The sequence below is a fragment of the Choloepus didactylus genome, chromosome 9 (assembly GCF_015220235.1).
Source record: "Choloepus didactylus isolate mChoDid1 chromosome 9, mChoDid1.pri, whole genome shotgun sequence".
Classification (NCBI taxonomy): Eukaryota; Metazoa; Chordata; class Mammalia; order Pilosa; family Megalonychidae; genus Choloepus; species Choloepus didactylus.
The window spans coordinates 24455456-24472921 of record NC_051315.1 but is presented as its reverse complement, the minus strand read 5'-3'; the positions used below and the strand labels follow the sequence as shown (position 1 = coordinate 24472921).

The 17466-nt window shown below is 39.4% G+C and overlaps 1 pseudogene; it reads left to right on the top strand.

Moving 5' to 3' along the window:
• Positions 1–605: 605 nt before the first annotated feature.
• On the top strand, positions 606–1343 carry LOC119543688 (annotated as a pseudogene).
• The last annotated feature ends 16123 nt before the right edge of the window (positions 1344–17466 follow it).

Sequence of the window (17466 nt, the reverse complement as noted above, 5' to 3'; positions counted from 1 at the left end):
CTGAAGATAAAGCTCCACAAATATGAAACAAGCCATGCACAGGTTTATTTATGGCTTGTCATTTGTAATAGAAAAATACTGGAAAATTTCAAATGCCCCTTAATAGGGGATTGGCTAAATATTATACACAATGGAGAACCATATAACCATATAGAAGAATGAAGATCTCTATGAATTAATATAGAGAGACTTCTAGGATATATGGTTAAGTAAAAAAAAAATCAAGGTGCTAAATATTATATAGAGTTTGGCATCTTTTATGTAGGAAAAACGGGGGAATGAGTACACACACATATACACATAATTTACTTATTTCTCAAAGAAATGAAGCAATTAACTAATGGTTGCCTACAGTGGGTGAGAACAGGATAGAGAAGATAGGGATAGGAACATCTCTAAATATACTTTTGTATATAATATTGATTTTTGAAGCATGTAAATTTTACATATTTAAAAATTAAACCAAAAATAATCTTAAAATCATACACTAGCCAAAACAAATGAACCTAACTACATATAAAATTGATAATCACAAGCAGCAGGCAGCAGGTGGCTGAAGAGGCACTGGAGATACCTGCTTGTGAGACAAAGGTGTCTACAAAATTATGAAAGATACAAGAACTTTACTCGAAATTAAAGAGTATCCCAGTAATGAGGTACAGAAAACCAAGTACTAACTCTGGAAGAATGGCAAGAACAGTGGGTGAGCCACAACACTGCATTTCACAAGAACAAGGACATCAGCTATTAAAGAAACATTTGGATACTTTTCTTTATGTCAAGAGTGGACTCAGGATATTTTTTCCTCTTTGTGGAAAAGCAGTTGAGATGGATGGTTTGCAGACCTGGGACACAGCACAGTTGGTGTGGAGATCAGTGAACTTGGGATTCGAGAATTTTTTACAGAACAGAATCTTTCTTACTCAGAAGAACCAGTTGCTGAAATTCCTGGAGCCAAAGTATTTAAGAGTTCTTCAGGGAAAATTTCATTGTACTGTCACAGCATTTTTTATCTTTCCAGAGTAAATATTTGCAAATTTGACAGGATTTGGGATAGAGGAACCTCAGTTGCTGTTAATTCAGGTGATCGAGAATGCTATGTTGATAAAATGTTGTCCCTAACAAGAAAAGGGTTCCACTACCTCGCATCCGTTGTTTCTTATGATCCAACTAAACATGCAGGCCCACCATTTTTTATTCCAAACACTGAAATTAACCAGTTGTTTGGCACAAAGTGCAATATTAATTGCCTTGAGAAGGTTGATGCTTTTGAAGAATGACATAAAAGTTGGGGAATTGACTAGGTATTTAAAAAGTTGTATCTATTTACAGACAAAATCTAGCACATTTACATGTTTATGAGCTATTGAGAATTATGCTCAGGCATGAAAATATAATGAATGACTAAAAAAAGCATTCACCAATCACATCACAGATATTTGTTCAAAAATGCATGCAACCCTTTAGAGAAAAACACATTCTAAAATGTGAAAAGTGACTACCTTTGGAGAGGAGAGTGTAATTAGGGGTTGAAGCAGACTACCTGTCTGTTCTACTCACAGATTGTAAAAAATTTTTACCATCAGCATGTATCATTTGTATAATTAATATTTAAAAGACAAACGCAATGCATAACAAAGAAATATAAGAGACAGAAAAATTGACATTGATTGTAATACTTTAGTAAGGCTCAAGGTAAAAAGAAAGTAATCTAAAAAGTTACATAAAATAATAATTTTTACTATAACCACCCCTTATGCACCTTTTCACATTTTGTCTCCTTATATAATAATTTTATATGTAAGAAAATCAAGAAACAAATGTAAAAGTTTAGTTAAATGAACTACATTTTATGGAACCAAGTGTTTTCCTATGTAAAAATTTTACAAATTTTAAAATTAATTTTTTTCCTGAGTTTGGGAAATTTTTGTTTCTTCTAGATTGATCTTGTTTAAATGATAGTCTTATGAAGTACAGTGAATCCAGATTCATGATTTTTCACTGTGAAAGTTTAGATTAAAATGTGTTTTTCATTAACACTCACATTTTATTGAATCAAACATTCCCCTCTACCTGCACTACCTAATATCTAAAAGTTTTAGATTGCTTAGCTCATGTTAACAGAATGATGTATTTTATTAAAAATAAGTTATTTAATTGTGAAAAAAATTTATAATCACACACAGGAAATAAGTATTTTAAATTGCTTTGAATACAAACCTCATCATACATCCTTAGGAATATATATGTTCTAAAGGCAAAGACTTGCAAAGAAATCTCCAAACTACTCAGTGGGTTTATTAACATTAATACTTGTATTCTAATTTTAAAACTATTTTATGATTACTATTTTGAGGAGGGAGGTTTTTAGCAAAGAATTTTACACCCAGCCAAATGCTCTTCCAAGCATAAAGGTAATTTAGGCTACAATATATTCTTCGGTGGGGAAAACAAGTCACTGAAAAACATATTCCAGGAACGAAGAAAAGAAGAAAATTTAAAAGCTCAAAAAAAAGGGTTAGTTTTTGCTCAGTTTGAGCCTGAGATCTAGGAATATCCATTCAGTTTTGTGTTCCCAGATGGATTCTACATGCAAGGGCCTGAAACGCCACCATTGGCTGCCTTCTCAATCCTACCAATATCAGGAAATACGTTTCTTAAGTTCTATCCTTTATCCTAAAGTTCATATGAAAGCTTTTGCATGTTTGATGACCACTTAAAGTAACCTACATTATTCTGTCCCAGCACTTGCTCTATTTAGATGGTTATGATGCTGTCCTAAGAGAATCACTGAAGTATTTTTTCTTTATTCTTTCATAAAAGTAAAGCTGTGTAGAGCAACATAATAACCATTTTCATTGCCAATGAACTTAAGTTATGATTGTCTGCAACTTAAAAACTCATAATAAGTAACCCAAGTCTCTGAGTTATTTTGTTTAATTGGTAAAGAATAAATAAAAAATTAGTCTACAACAGATACCTTCTTCAATCCCTCTTATCACCATCTTCCACCTAACAGTTACAAATGTCCCTGCATTTATTATATTTTAAACTTTGAAACAAATACATCAAAAAGTACATAGGAAAAGACTATATGATAATATAAAACAATAACATGTATCTCTGGTGGTAAAATTTTACGTAAAAATATATTCTCCTTTATACTTTTATATTTTTCAAGTTTTCTGCAAAGCTTATGTATCATTTTTATAACACAAAAATCGATTTTTTTTAAATCAGTATATACAATATGACCAAAAATATGCACAGCAAAAAAAAAAAAAAAAACCTGAAAGAAAAGCAACACAATTAGTTGCCATCTCTGGATGATTAGACTATAACTAATTGTTTTCCTCCTTCGCTCTGCTTTTCAGTATTTTCCAAGTTTTCTATGATGAATATATATTCCTTTTATAATGCTTAGGGAATTGTGGTTGTTTTGGTGGTGGAAGAAAGAACAAGTAAAAACCACTAATCTGTTGGAAATCACCAGGCTAGTTGTTATAAACTTGAAATGAGATCGAGGGGCTAGAGAAGGGGGAGACATTAAGGCTTGAGGTTGGGCTCAGGCATACTTAGCTTCATTACCTACTCGAGCACTGATTCCACCCATGTTTCCCGTCCGTTCTCAGGGCAGTACTTTTGTGGGTCACAGAAACAGGTGAGATAAACCTTACTAACACCTTCCCCTCTCAAATGTCCCACCATGCCTGGAAATCAGTGCAGCCCGGTCACCCAGGCTGATGCTCCTCCTGACAAGTGAGCTGCAGAGCTGTGTATTGACATGCAAAGAAAGACATTGATGCCTTGTAAACCCCAGAATTAAGTGCCCTAAACAGATATTGAATTTACAGGACTCTTTCAAACTGCACTACTTTTCCCCTAATAAAGTTTTCCTCCTTGCAGCAACAGTAGAGAAAAACACTTTATGGCTCTCCTTTAAAAATGATATGGTGGGAGACTGACAGCACAACAAGAAATTTGATTCTCCTCATAGAAGAAAGAGCTCTGGAAGACTTTACTCTGTAGCAACTAACAGCGTGGAAGGACAAATATCTTTGTTTTGAAAACATCCGAGGGTAAATGCCTGCTGTAAATTTTTTAGCAAATTGACAAGTTTTCTTTTGCTATTGTGTTAGCCCGGGTGACCTAAAAGGAAGAGAAGTGGCATCAGGGCTGATCTACGGTGGGCTTCAGAACGATTTTTAATAGTACATGTTACTTCTGCACTGCATGATGACAAGAAACACACAGGGGTGGGAGCTATTACAAGTCCTGCCCTAAGGCCCCTACTTCTCTCTGTATTTATAAAAACCCAGGAAGTCATCCCTGATTCCTGTCTTTATTTACTCCCTATATGCAATCCATTCTCAGGTCTCACTGGCACTGCCTCCAAAATGCATCCTTAAGAGGCCTCTTCCTCTGCCATTTGGCTTTCCAACAGATCTCTCTGCTTCCATTCCTGCCCAACATCCTATTTTCCCATGTGGCAGCATGAGCAGTCTTCTTAAGGCATGAATCAGATCCTACCACACCTTGGATTAAAACTTCCAAGCTTCCCATGGACATTAGAATAAAGGCCCACAATGCCATCGTGTGCACCCTTTGAACACATCTCCTAGCCCCAGTCTATCCCCTGCCCACCCACCCCCAGTCCACTGTACTCCTATCCACTGGCTTCCTTCACCTCTTCAAACATGCAATTAATGCTTATTCACCTGGAATTCTCTTCCTACAAGCCTTCCTCTCATCATTTAAGTCACATCAGAGAAACCCTTCCCATCGCATTGTTTCTAGCTAAGGTGCCGGACCCCTCCCCTCCTGCCCCAATCCAGGCATTCTCAATCCTGTGCCATATTTTATTTTCTCCATAGTCCCTTTACCTAAAATAATATCAGTTTTTGACTTAATGGTCTATAGGCTATATCCTTGCCTCCTAGAGTGTAAGCTACAGGAAGGCAAGTGCTATATCTCCAGCACTTGAAATACTGGCTGATACATACTGATACATACCACTCATCTTCCCCTAACTCCTACTTGTCCCTCAGAACTCAGCTCAGAGATCGCCTCCTCCGAGAAGCCTTCCCAGCAATCTAAGCTAACTGCTCCCTCCTCTTTGCACCCTCTACTGTATTCTATCAGAACATTTCTCAAACTTTACTGCAATTGTCTATCTCCCATACTAGGTCATGACCTCCTGTCTTTTATCTCTGGATCCCTATTCTCTTACAACCTGGCTACACAACAACCACTCAAGATACGTTTGTTGAAAGAATAAGCTAACAAATCATTTATTATTATTTCTTACAAAAGTAACTAATGTTCACCTGTGGGAACCTCTTGGAATGCTTAAAGAAGAAACTACACTGAAAAATCTAAAAAAAAAAATTTTCAAGTGCCTAATACCTTAAAGCTTCAACTGAGAGTAGCAATCAAGGTGAAAGCCTTTGGTTGAAGAGGGGCAAAGTTATAATCACAGGTAAAATGATACCTGAGAAATAATTTGACTGGGTGAGATGAATGAGGGCTTCACAGACATGGACATTATGGAAAGGCACTGTGCAAACAGTTTCCTGGAGACATCCACCCAGACCACAACGGGGCCCTTGAAGCCTGTTCCACAGCAGAACACACTTCCAGGGAGGCTGGATAGCTAAAGACCCCAGATGTTGTCTTTATCCCATGAATGGCCTGGGTAAACCAACTGAATTCGGAATCCTTGGATCCCCTTTCCCTAAATCCATGACAACAGTCCACTTCTCTTGACAACAGCCTTTCTTTGGACATATTAAACCATGTCCTGCTCTTCTGGTTTGGGACCTGATTTTTTAAGATGTCTTCTGCAGATATCTGATCTCACTAATATAGGGTTGATTTTTCTAGCCTATCTCAGAGAGCTCTGGGGATACCTCTCTGTTAACCCTACACCTCCTACATTATAGCAATCCAGAATTTTCTTTTTGTCATTTATTAAATCCCAGTGTTCTCCAGCAAAGAAGGATTATTTCCTCTTGCTATCTGACCCTTACCCTTTCCTGCCTCTTTATTTTAGTTGTTGATGGAATTTCCCCCCTTTGATCAATTATTATTTCATTGTGCAATGGTATATAGTAAATAATCCTTGTCTCTAGGATTGTATTGGCTTTCTCCCGAAATTGCTTTCTCAGATGGAGCTGTCTCATTTCTCTGAGTTGAGTCTAGGTAGTCAATATGGGGTCAAAAATGCTGGGATGCTGGGATTTATGGAAGTCTCTGCTTATAATTTAGTAGTAAATTCCTCCAACACATCTAATAGACACTACAAAGTTGGATTCTCTGTTGCTGGCCCTTCTTCAGATGTTGACAAAACAGATTACTCCTTTGCCAACACTAAACTCCAATATATCTTACATTTGTGAAGTCAAAACATGGGTTACTAGGATTTCATTGTGTTCTCTTTTGTTTTGTTTCGCTCAACATTATGGGTTTAGTATTTGCTTCATGCTGAAAGAAAGCAATGGAAAAATAGTTTTCTTATGGATGGCTTTTCACAGTTTTAGCTCCTTTGCTAAAAACAGCAGACCTTACTTGAGGTCCATCGGAGTCCAGCCACTTAGAAATCACTACACATAATTCTATCGGCAAACATTAGCTCACTCTCACCCAAGGAGAGCAACTAGAAAGGGGGTAGGGAATCATACTATCTCAAATCTTCACTGTCAGAATGCTATAATCTTATCATAAATCTTGTAACAGGAGGACAGAATTGAGGATGAGGTGATTCTGGCCTGCACTTTATTGTATGGGGTTTCATTACCGAAAAGCCTAAAAGATTCCATTCTAGGGCTTTCCTACAAGGTAGACTATGCCAACTCTGAAATGTGATCTTCTGGAGACAAGATAAATCCATCTACTCAATATCGCTTCTAGAGCTAGACTCTTCTAGAGGAACTGAAAGAAAAAAATAGTTATCAACGTGAATGAGATCTGTTTGGAAAATTCTAAATATGATTTCTAACTAAGGAAGAAAAGTTCTACCACACCCAAGGTTTCTTGAATCATTTGATTCATATCCAGTGATGACCAACTCAAAGTTTTAGCTTGTTTTTATGGGGTAGTTATAATTCTCTTCAACATCAGCCAAAAGGAAAGAAAACGGAGATAACTAAGTCAATGCAAAGGCTGAGGTCATTGTTAAAACTGAACAAACATTTACTGAACACCTACCATGATCAGGTATTGTACAGGATGGTAAAGATAGAGACATGCATAACAGTCCCTCTCTCAAGGAGTTCACAATCTATTGGGAGAAACAGACACATAAATAGTTAAATACAATTTTGGATGCAAAATGATAGATAAATACACAGGATGGTATGGAAACATGGAAGAGCCTTCAACTCAAGGGAAGGTCTTGAAGGAGCAGTAAAATTCAGAATCATTATTCAAACTCTCTACCTGGGCAGTTAACAATTCTTACCCAAAGAGACCACAGTAGTTTATGCCTAGTCAAAACATAAAAATGATTTCTGGAAGGCAAGAGGATAAAGATTATGACAAAAATTTACATAAGCATTTTAATCATCAAAGCATGAAAATCATGTATGTGTGAGTGAGTATGTGTGTGTGCACACAAGTGCATACCTGGTAAATATAGGCTTAGATAATGGGAACTTTACCATACTTTTAAAACATAGGTTGACAAAGAATTAAATGAATGAGAAACACAGTCTACACATGTGTAATATATTAGTCTCCTCTCAGATTTAGAGCTAATCAGCATCTGACCACACAGACAAGGATCTACAGCAAAATCCACTCACAAATGTTCTTACTTATGCCTTCTTCATTTCAGAGCATTTGTCTTTCAGGAGAAAGGGTGGTACAGCTTAGTCATGCTGAAAGTGAATGTTTGGTTTGAGTTCCATCTTCTCATTTTTAAATCTCACTTTTTTAGGGAAAAGAAAACGTTAGTTAGGCATGTATTACGTGCCAAGAACTATGCTGGGTCCCTTACCTGTGTTAAATTTATTTAATCTTTATAACAACTTCCCAAGGGAGGTACTGTTATTCTCCATCCTCCATGCCCATCACACTACACTGTTTACAAAGGAGGAGATGGAGATTTGAGGATGTTAAGGCACTTGCCAAAGGTTGCACAACTAGGTCTCATGTGCTCTAAGTATAAATATTCACTCTTCCCAAGGACATTAAAGATTCTTCTGTGCAAGGATTGTGCCTTCTACTTCTCCTGCATCTCACCACAGTAGATCCCAGAAATAAGAGTCCAATCCAGCAACAGCTATGGACTTCCTCAATCTGGCAGACAGAGGCTGAGTACGGGTTAACAAGTACTTTATGTGGGCAAGAGAAAGGCCTAATGTATTTCATGACCCTGTATCCTAGATCTTCTGGAAACTGTCCCAATATCCAGTATTTTACTATGGCCACCATAAATCACCAATATTATAATACAAATGGAGCTTCTGATGAAAATGCCCTCTCCCATATTTTCATAAATACAACTCAGAAGATATGTTCCAAGAAAAGATGAAGACTCTAACACTGAAACCAAAAACAAGAGTCAAGATACTGCCATACAAATGAAGGGCCCAAATTGAAAGATGAGCGACTGCCTGGTACCAAACAGAGGAGCTGAGAAATTTGGAAGATGTGTTTTCCATCCTCCTTCACTGTCTGCTCCCTTGTTTACAAACGCAAAGCCTTTGCCAACCAGATCTTTGTGGTATGTGCCCCCTTATCTGAGGCTGCCAATGCACTCTGTTATCTAAATTAGCAATCAGTTGCAGACTATAACTCCCAAATAGCTAGGGATCAGATAGTGGAACTTGTTGGGGAAGGTAGCATTAGCATAATAAATTCTTGGAGATGAAAGCACCTCAAGTGAAACACCTTAAAGATTGGAGCATCTTCCTTTGAATGGTCCAAGTATAATGATATCCTTTTCTAGCGGTCTCATAATATTAACCAGTCCTGTAATATATAATATTATAAATACTACTGGATCTTCATATTTTACTTAATTAAAATGTAGGGTAATATAATGCAGGGCCCCCCTGAGGAGCTGGGGGGAAATGCGGAAGTGCTGAACTTCCTCACTTGGGTTGTTGCTGATGTTCTCACAAACATTGAGGACTGGCGTTTTGATGTGCCGAGCCCTCTATCTTGGGGCTTGCCCTTGTGAGGCTCCTTGCTGTAAAGGAGAGGCTAAACCTGCTTATAATTGTGCCTAAGAGTCTCCCCCTGAGTGCCACTTTGTTGCTCAGATGTGGCCCTCTCTCTCTCTCTCTAACTAAGCCACCTGGGCAGGTGATCTCACTGCCCTCCCCACTACGTGGGACCTGACTCCCAGGGGTGTAAATCTCCCTGGCAATGCAGGGTATGACTCACAGGGATGAATATGGACCCAGCATTGTGGGATTGAGAACATCTTCTTGACCAAAAGGGGGATGTGAAATGAAACGAAATAAAGCTTCAGTGGCTGAGAGATTTCAAATGGAGTGGAGAGGTCACTCTGGTGGACATTCTTATGCACTATACAGATAACACTTTTTAGATTTTAATGTATTGGAATAGCTAGAAGTAAATACCTGAAACTATCAAACTCCAACCCAGAAGTCTTGACTCTTGAAGACAATTGTATAACATTACAGCTTACAAGAGGTGACAGTGTGATTGTGAAAACCTTGTGAATCACACTCCCTTTATCCAGTGTATGGATGGATGAGCAGGAAAATGGGGACAAAAACTAAATGGAAATAGGGTGGGATGAGGTGGATGACTTGGGTGTTCTTTTTTACTTTTATTTCTTATTCTGATTCTTTCTTGTGTAATGAAAATGTTAAAAAATAGACAGGTGATGAATGCTTAACTATATGATGGTACTGTGAACAGTCAATTGTACACTATGGATGATTGTATGGTATGTGAATATACCTCAATAAAACTGAATTTAAAAAAATGTAGGGTAATATAAATGTTAGAGACCTTGTCAAAAGCAATGTATGTATAGTTGACAAGCGGAGAGATGGAGGAAGAAGATATGATTGCAAGTGTTGAGGCAATAAATTTCTCATCTTACAAAGAGGGGATTAAAATTTAATTAAAAATTGGGAGGAGGGATCAGATAAAAAGGGAAATGGAAGTGAACTACATCCTCATCTGCTTTAGTGAAGAAACACAATTTAAAGTTGATAAATCAAAAAACTGAGGTATATGTTAATTATTTATATTTATGCTTCTATAACCGAAAGAACTGGGTTGCAGAGGATTTTACTTTTCACACTGTGTCATTCTGTACTGGCATTTTAATTTTCATATATATCTACTACAATAACAATAATATATCAGGAATTGTTAGTTCACCATTGTCCTGGTCTAAAGGGCAATTTCCCACTGGCCCTATACATCCTCCCCTTGGCTTCATCATGGTCAAGAAGCTAGACTTTCTCTTCAAGCTACCATCTCAACTCCACTAGGGCTACAATTTCCCCAGTGTCTATCCCCAAAAGGTTTACAATGGTCCATGATCAGCAGCAGGTTATAACTGGGGTAGGGAAAGAGACTGGACAGAATCTCCATAGGACTGACAAGAGTCACTCCAACCCAGACACTGAGTGGCTGACAGGCCGGCCACGGGATGTTGGGAATAGAAACAAGAGGCACAGTGAGTCAACTTCTGTGGGATTCCCTGTTATCTCCACAGAGGTCCATTTCATTATCCATACCCCACCCCAACCCACTCCTTCTCTCCTCTCCATCCTTCAGATTCCTAACCCTCCTTCCCCAATCTAGTCTCATGTAGTTTATGGAAAGAGGAAAATTCATTTTGCAAGGCTGCTTCCAAATTTTGCACCTGACTCTTTCACCTGATACTTTTACTAGCAGCTTCCTTCAAAGGATCTTAGACCCTTAGTTCACGCTTCTGAAGTGGTGACCAAAGTCCCCTGAGCTGAGTTCTTCAGACAAAAGGCTTTGGGGAAAAGCCCTCAGGACACAAATCAGAGACTTTAGTCAGTCTAGTGAGGGACAGAGGAATAAAGAGGAAATGCACAGATGTAATTCAACTATAGTACAAACAAAAACAACAAGAGTAAGAACACTGCACAGATTTTAAAATCATGAATTCTCAGAGAATCGAGAAAATATTACTTCTACCCTACCATATTAGTCAGCAGGAAAAACACTAGGAATGCCTCTAAAACATGATATTTATTAAAAAGAAGTATTATCTTAGAAGGGTGTATGGCTCATAAGCTTTGTGATAAAACAGATGTATCTTTGTGCCCTGCCTAAACAACTGCTAAAGTAAATTCTACTGGCATCGTGGCTGAAGTTGATTTTTAAAGTATATTAAAACGTTATTGCCTTTTCTTCTTCTTCCCCTTCCCTTTCTGTCCTGAACAATTCAGTCCAAAAGCCCTGGATGGAGAAAGAATTTGAGGTGGCCCAGAGTGAGGTGCAGGAGCCTCAGCGAGGTAGGGAGGACAGCCAAGGCGGTGGGGCTGTCCAAGGTGGTCTCTGGAGCCCAGGTGTGATGAGGAAGCATTCACAAGGGGGTCAGGGAAGAGTGGTGATCCCACCCAAAGGGGGATTTTGGAGCCTGTGATGGTTAGGTTCATGTGTCAACTTAGCCAGGTGATGGAACCCAGCTGTCTGGTCAATGCAAGCACTGGCCTAACCATTACTGCAAGAACGTTTGTGGCTGGTTAATAAACCAACAGGCTGGCTAATTAAATCATCAGTCAATTGGCTGCAGCTGTGACTGATGACATCAATGAAGGGCGTGTCTTCCACAATGAGAGAATGCAGTCAGCTGGATTTAATCCAATCAGTTGAAGACTTTTAAGCAAGACAGATAGAGGACCTTCACTTGTTCTTCAGCTTCCCAGCGAAGCATTTCCTGAGAAGTTTGTCGAAGTTGCCAGTTCGTTTCCTGAGGAGTTATTTGAACATCTTCATTGGAGTTGCCAGTTTGCTGCCTGCCCTATAGAATTTGGACTCGTGCATACCCACAGTTGTGTGAGACACTTTTATAAATCTTATATGTATAGATATCTCTCATTGATTCTGTTTCCCTAGAGAACCCTAACTAATACAGAGCCCATGTGGGACCAAGAGAGTATCAGAGCCCTGGCTGGGTGAGGAGGTGGTCCATGCGTGGACGGAGGGGCAGCCCCGCACAAGGCATCAGAGTCTGAATGGAGCAAGGAGGTCACCCATGAAGGAAAGTGGCCCAGCAAAGAGGGGGGTGTCAGAGCTTCTGTGAGGTGAGGAGGGCATCCATGCAGAGGAACAAGGATATTGGGAGCTGCACAAGTGGGGTCAGAGGCTGAGTGAGGTGAGGAGGGCATCTGTGCAGGATACAGCAGTGGCGGGGCCCAGTCTATGGGTGCCAGAGCCCAAGCAGGATGGGGAGGGTGTCCGTGCACGGGGTGGGGTGAGAGAGACCAGTTACATACAGGGAGGTTATTCAAAGACATTAAATATTAAAGAGAAGAGGAATCAGATTACTCACCATCACAGCTGGGAGTTACAGTTCTGGAAAGGGAGAAAACTAGAATAAATTAAATGGTGTTGGATGGAATTGGAGATATCAGTATGAACTCATGGTTTTCAATATATATAGCTAAATACTGAAATAAATATAAATGTATGCTTATGTATGCATATATATACATGTATAATATGTGTGTATGTATTCCCCAGCTCTGTCCACTGAACGGGTGTGGAAGGGCACACATCTAGTGCCCAGATCTTCATTTCTAAATACCCTTTATCTCTTAAAAAAAAAAAAAAAAAAAAGTACTCCTTAGAGAAATGGCTGATTCCAGGGCTGGGGGAGAGAAAATACAAGATGAGCCTGGAAAATTTTGCCGTACCAGAAAGCACAGAAGAATTCAACAAATGATAGGCACATATCCAAAGGACACAGAATCCAGCTTGAAAGGGCTTCCACTGGCCAAATCTGAGATAATTTGAGCATCAGAATGACAATAGTAACAGATGATTACCCACTTAATAAAACAGGAATCCTTGAATCCCATGCTCAAAAATAATTGAGGGCGGGGCAAGATGGCAGACTGGTGAGCTGTATGTTTTAGTTACTCCTCCAGGAAAGTAGGTAGAAAGCCAGGAACTGCATGGACTGGACACCACAGAGCAATCTGACTTTGGGCATACTTCATACAACACTCATGAAAACGTGGAACTGCTGAGATCAGCGAAATCTGTAAATTTTGGCGGCCAGGGGACCCGCGCCCCTCCCTGCCAGGCTCAGTCCCGTGGGAGGAGGGGCTGTCAGCTCCGGGAAGGAGAAGGGAGAACTGCAGTGGCAGCCCTTATCGGAAACTCATTCTGCTGATCCAAACTCCAACCATAGATAGACGGAGACCAGACACCAGAGAATCTGAGAGCAGCCAGCCCAGCAGAGAGGAGACAGGCATAGAAAAAAAACAACACGAAAAACTCCAAAATAAAAGCGGAGGATTTTTGGAGTTCTGGTGAACATAGAAAGGGGAAGGGCAGAGCCCAGGCCCGAGCTCAGGCCCTGAGGCGCATATGCAAATCCCGAAGAAAAGCTGATCTCTCTGCCCTGTGGACCTTTCCTTAATGGCCCTGGTTGCTTTGTCTCTTAGCATTTCAATAACCCATTAGATCTCTGAGGAGGGCCCTTTTTTTTTTTTTTTAATCCTTTTTTCTTTTTCTAAAACATTTACTCTAAGAAGCCCAATACAGAAAGCTTCAAAGACTTGCAGTTTGGGCAGGTCAAGTCAAGAGCAGAACTAGGAGAGCTCTGAGACAAAACGCAATAATCCAGCAGCTGAGAAAATTCACTAAACACCACAACTTCCCAAGAAAAGGGGGGTGTCTGCTCACAGCCATCATCCTGGTGGACAGGAAACACTCCTGCCCATCACCAGCCCCATAGCCCAGAACTGCCCCAGACAACCCAGTGTGACGGAAGTGCTTCAAATAACAGGCACACACCACAAAACTGGGCCTGGACATTAGCCTTCCCTTCAACCTCAGCTGATTGTCCCAGAGTTGGGAAGGTAGAGCAGTGTGAATTAACAAAGCCCCATTCAGCCATCATTTGAGCAGACTGGGAGCCTCCCTACACAGCCTAGCAGCCCAGAACTGCCCTGGGGGGATGGCACTCACCTGTGACATAGCACAGTCATCCCTCAACAGAGGACCCGGGGTGCACAGCCTGGAAGAGGGGCCCACTTGCAAGTCTCAGGAGCCATACGCCAATACCAAGGACTTGTGGGTCAGTGGCAGAGACAAACTGTGGCAGGACTGAACTGAAGGATTAGACTATTGCAGCAGCTTTAAAACTCTAGGATCACCAGGGAGATTTGATTGTTAGAGCCACCCCCCCCCCCCCCGACTGCCCAGAAACACGCCCCATGTACAGGGCAGGCAACACCAACTACACACGCAAGCTTGGTACACCAATTGGACCCCACAAGACTCACTCCCCCACTCACCAAAAAGGCTAAGCAGGGGAGAACTGGCTTGTGGAGAACAGGTGGCTCGTGGACGCCACCTGCTGGTTAGTCAGAGAAAGTGTACTCCACGAAGCTGTAGATCTGATAAATTAGAGATAAGGACTTCAATTGGTCTACAAATCCTAAAAGAACCCTATCAAGTTCAGCAAATGCCACAAGGCCAAAAACAACAGAAAATTATAAAGCATATGAAAAAACCAGACGATATGCATAACCCAAGCCCAAGCACCCAAATCAAAATACCAGAAGAGACACAGCACCTAGAGCAGCTACTCAAAGAACTAAAGATGAACAATGAGACCATAGTACGGGAGACAAAGGAAATCAAGAAGACCCTAGAAGAGCGTAAAGAAGACATTGCAAGACTAAATAAAAAAATGGATGATCTTATGGAAATTAAAGAAACTGTTGACCAAATTAAAAAGATTCTGGACACTCATAGTACAAGACTAGAGGAAGTTGAACAACGAATCAGTGACCTGGAAGATGACAGAATGGAAAATGAAAGCATAAAAGAAAGAATGGGGAAAAAAATTGAAAAAATCGAAACGGACCTCAGGGATATGATAGATAATATAAAACGTCCAAATATAAGACTCATTGGTGTCCCAGAAGGGGAAGAAAAGGGTAAAGGTCTAGGAAGAGTATTCAAAGAAATTGTTGGGGAAAACTTCCCAAATCTTCTAAACAACATAAATACACAAATCATAAATGCTCAGCGAACTCCAAATAGAATAAATCCAAATAAACCCACTCCGAGACATATACTGATCACATTGTCAAACACAGAAGAGAAGGAGCAAGTTCTGAAAGCAGCAAGAGAAAAGCAATTCACCACATACAAAGGAAACAGCATAAGACTAAGTAGTGACTACTCAGCAGCCACCATGGAGGCGAGAAGGCAGTGGCACGATATATTTAAAATTCTGAGTGAGAAAAATTTCCAACCAAGAATACTTTATCCAGCAAAGCTCTCCTTCAAATTTGAGAGAGAGCTTAAATTTTTCACAGACAAACAAATGCTGAGAGAATTTGCTAACAGGAGACCTGCCCTACTGGAGATACTCAAGGGAGCCCTACAGACAGAGAAACAAAGACAGGACAGAGAGACTTGGAGAAAGGTTCAGTACTAAAGAGATTCGGTATGGGTACAATAAAGGATATTAATAGACAGAGGGGAAAAATATGACAAACATAAACCAAAGGATAAGATGGCTAATTCAAGAAATGCCTTCACGGTTATAACGTTGAATGTAAATGGATTAAACTCCCCAATTAAAAGATATAGATTCGCAGAACGGATCAAAAAAAATGAACCATCAATATGTTGCATACAAGAGACTCATCTTAGACACAGGGATACAAAGAAACTGAAAGTGAAAGGATGGAAAAAAATATTTCATGCAAGCTACAGCCAAAAGAAACCAGGTGTAGCAATATTAATCTCAGATAAAATAGACTTCAAATGCAGGGATGTTTTGAGAGACAAAGAAGGCCACTACATACTAATAAAAGGGGCAATTCAGCAAGAAGAAATAACAATCGTAAATGTCTATGCACCCAATCAAGGTGCCACAAAATACATGAGAGAAACACTGGCAAAACTAAAGGAAGCAATTGATGTTTCCACAATAATTGTGGGAGACTTCAACACATCACTCTCTCCTATAGATAGATCAACCAGACAGAAGACCAATAAGGAAATTGAAAACCTAAACAATCTGATAAATGAATTAGATTTAACAGACATATACAGGACATTACATCCCAAATCACCAGGATACACATACTTTTCTAGTGCTCATGGAACTTTCTCCAGAATAGATCATATGCTGGGACATAAAACAAGCCTCAATAAATTTAAAAAGATTGAAATTATTCAAAGCACATTCTCTGACCACAATGGAATACAATTAGAAGTCAATAACCATCAGAGACTTAGAAAATTCACAAACACCTGGAGGTTAAACAACACACTCCTAAACAATCAGTGGGTTAAAGAAGAAATAGCAAGAGAAATTGCTAAATATATAGAGACGAATGAAAATGAGAACACAACATACCAAAACCTATGGGATGCAGCAAAAGCAGTGCTAAGGGGGAAATTTGTAGCACTAAACGCATATATTAAAAAGGAAGAAAGAGCCAAAATCAAAGAACTAATGGATCAACTGAAGAAGCTAGAAAATGAACAGCAAACCAATCCTAAACCAAGTACAAGAAAAGAAATAACAAGGATTAAAGCAGAAATAAATGACATAGAGAACAAAAAAACAATAGAGAGGATAAATATCACCAAAAGCTGGTTCTTTGAGAAGATCAACAAGATTGACAAGCCCCTAGCTAGACTGACAAAATCAAAAAGAGAGAAGACCCATATAAACAAAATAATGAATGAAAAAGGGGACATAACTGCAGATCCTGAAGAAATTAAAAAAATTATAAGAGGATATTATGAACAACTGTATGGCAACAAACTGGATAATGTAGAAGAAATGGACAATTTCCTGGAAACATATGAACAACCTAGACTGACCAGAGAGGAAATAGAAGACCTCAACCAACCCATCACAAGCAAAGAGATCCAATCAGTCATCAAAAATCTTCCCACAAATAAATGCCCAGGGCCAGATGGCTTCACAGGGGAATTCTACCAAACTTTCCAGAAAGAACTGACACCAATCTTACTCAAACTCTTTCAAAACATTGAAGAAAATGGAACACTACCTAACTCATTATATGAAGCTAACATCAATCTAATACCAAAACCAGGCAAAGATGCTACAAAAAAGGAAAACTACCGGCCAATCTCCCTAATGAATATAGATGCAAAAATCCTCAACAAAATACTTGCAAATCGAATCCAAAGACACATTAAAAAAATCATACACCATGACCAAGTGGGGTTTATTCCAGGCATGCAAGGATGGTTCAACATAAGAAAATCAATCAA